Source organism: Sciurus vulgaris (genome assembly GCF_902686455.1).
Source record: "Sciurus vulgaris genome assembly, chromosome: 17".
Lineage (NCBI taxonomy): Eukaryota > Metazoa > Chordata > Mammalia > Rodentia > Sciuridae > Sciurus > Sciurus vulgaris.
The window spans coordinates 64,374,128-64,376,920 of NC_136478.1; the positions used below are offsets into that span (position 1 = coordinate 64,374,128).

Sequence of the window (2,793 nt, forward strand, 5' to 3'; positions counted from 1 at the left end):
TACTTCCTATTTTTTTCTTTAAAAGTACCCTCTTGATAGAAGATGGGCACAGAATATCTCTTCACTGTATATGCAAGTTTCTTTGAACATAAAATTTCTGTAAACAATTAAGCCAGCTAAATGCATGCATTCAAATGACTGCATAAATTCTAATGTTTGACTTTTAAATTCACAAATGTTCATGCCATAGATATGGCAGTGGGCATGGATGACTCCTATTGTAATATGCTTCTCCAAACTTGCTTCTTTGCAATAGTTTTACTTAATTTACTAATTAATCAACTCATATATATCTGCTGAATTCAATCAATGTTTTGTTTCTACGGTATACTGTTATTGTGTGTTGCTGCTTAATGTCCCAGTACATGGGACATGGCCTGGGCATGTGGCAAAATTCCTGTAATAGAAGCTATTGAACTTGTGTTCCTCACACACAACCCAGCGAGTCATGGGGAGTCCATCCTGAAGTGGAGCCAGTCCTGAGTCACCTCATGTAACTTACCACAGGACAGGTGCCTTCAGTGCTGAAGGTCCCTCAGCACATCTGCAGTTATTAAAATATCTGAATGTTCCTTCATAATTGATATTGAATCAATGCCAATCAATGCATTAATGTAAATCTCTACAAGCAAATGGTAACATTTTACAATGAAAAGGAAGCAAGTACCACTAGTTTAGAAGATAATAGGAATACAGAAATTCAAAAGTAAATAATGAATCTGATTGACGAACCCTGTTTATTTGCTTTAGGGATGGTTGCTGTACTGTTCTGCTGCTGTCACTGCTCAGCCAGCTTCAAGACACCTCTAATCCCCTAATCAGAGTATTAATTTACAGAGACACTTAACCTCTGTGTACTTGAGATCTGCTGGTCTTTATGAAAAGTCATTGTAGTGCCTGCCACACATAGAGGAGATTCAAGAATCACCAAGTGGTGCCTTCACAGCAGGGATTAATACACACTCATACTTTTATCTGTTCACAAAACCACATGATAGAAAAAGGAAAATGTGAAGTAAATATTATGAGCAGGAACTCTGGAGAGTGGGCAATGCTGGATTTTGGTTGACAGGACACATGCAGCTCAGGCTTCCTGCTCTCCTACAGGACTCTTTGGCTGGGACAGCAGAGAAAAGACAGGATGGCAGCCAGTGATGTAACTGTAGGAGTCATCTTACTGGCACAGATTTTTGTTGGAGCTCTGGGCAATTCCTCTCTTCTCCTCCATTTTCTGGTGCTTTACTTCACTGGGGGCAGGGTAAGACACACAGACTTGATCCTTAAGCACTTGACTGTGGCCAACTTGTTAACTCTCCTATGTAGAGGAGTTCCCCAGACTGGCAGCTTTTGGAATGAAAGATTTCCTTAGTGATTTTGAATGCAAGCTGCTTTTCTATGTTCACAGGGTGGGCAGGGGTGTCTCCATTGGCAGCATCTTCCTTCTGAGCATCTTCCAGGCCATTACCATCAGTCCTGGGGACTCCAGGTGGGCAGCACTTAAAGAGAAAGCTCCAAGATATATGTGCTCCTCCACACACCTAAACTGGATTCTGTACAGCCTTTTAAATGTTATGTTTCCAGTGGTCATGACTGGAAAATGGAGTCACACATAACCTGTCTAAAAGATTTTGGACACTGTTCTGCTGTTCGTCATGACACAACCACAGACTCACTGTTTGCAGCATTGCTCTCATTCCCTGATGCTGTGTGTGTGGGGCTCATGCTGTGGTCCAGCAGCTCCATGGTGCTCATCCTGCGCAGGCACAAGCAGAGAATGCAGCACATTCATAAGGCCAGGTGCCCCAAGTTCTCCCCTGCGTCTAGAGCAACCAAAACCAACTTCCTCCTGGTGAGCACCATTGTCTCTTTTTACACACTTTCCTGCATCTTCCAGATTTATGTGACTGTTAATCATAATGCCAACTGGCTCATGGTGAATGTGGGTGCAATAGTCTGTGGGTTTTTCCCAACTATCAGCCCCTTCCTGCCCATGAGATGGGACTCCAGTGCATCCAGGCTCTATCTCACTTGGATAAGAAATAGGAAAATCCCTGATATGAGAAACATGTAAATTGTAATTAATTGAGCAATTCTTATTTTTCCCTTATTCTTACCCACAATATTGAAAGAACAACTTATGCACAGTGATATCATGTGATATCACTTGTGAGTGTTTTATGCACATGTATTTATATGTGTGCCTATTTACATGTGTGTGTTTGTGTTCCTGAGCATGTGTGCATGCATACAATTTGGATTATGTTCATATACAAGAAGCAACATTCTGGAAAATTATATGTAGCACATGTGAATTTCTGAGTTCACATAATACTAATTAAAAAACAATAAGCACTTGAGATTAAAATCTACTTTATTTTACATTTTCCTAGTATCCTGGTTGATATTCTTATTAAAACATATGGACTTCATTTCCAGTAGAGAGCATGAGCAGAAACTGAGTGTAGTCTGTCCTTCCAGGCCCTCTGGAGCCCTAGGGTGCCCTCCAGTCACAGACCAGAGAGTGATCTCTAGACCTGGGATGGGACACAGCCTTGGCCTTGCAGACCCCTGTATCTTCTGCTGGGAGTACCGCTGGCTGACCAGACTGTGAAGGACCAGTGAGTCTATCCCCCTGGTTGGATGACCTGATGGCACCATGACCAGAGCGATCCTGGACCCAGGACTCCGGACTCCCTGGTTGCAGGGTCTCCTGATCCATTTCTGTCCATCTCAGCAATAGTTGCAGCTAAGGACATGGTGCTTTTGGGTGGCTCTGAACAATGCCTGACAAGA

General features: G+C 42.6%; 1 pseudogene across 1 annotated transcript; it reads left to right on the plus strand.

Annotated features, from left to right (window-relative positions):
• Positions 1–1,141: 1,141 nt before the first annotated feature.
• LOC306647570 (vomeronasal type-1 receptor 4-like) lies at positions 1,142–2,071 on the plus strand (annotated as a pseudogene). Its single transcript has one exon. The product of its transcript is annotated as a vomeronasal type-1 receptor 4-like (transcript).
• The last annotated feature ends 722 nt before the right edge of the window (positions 2,072–2,793 follow it).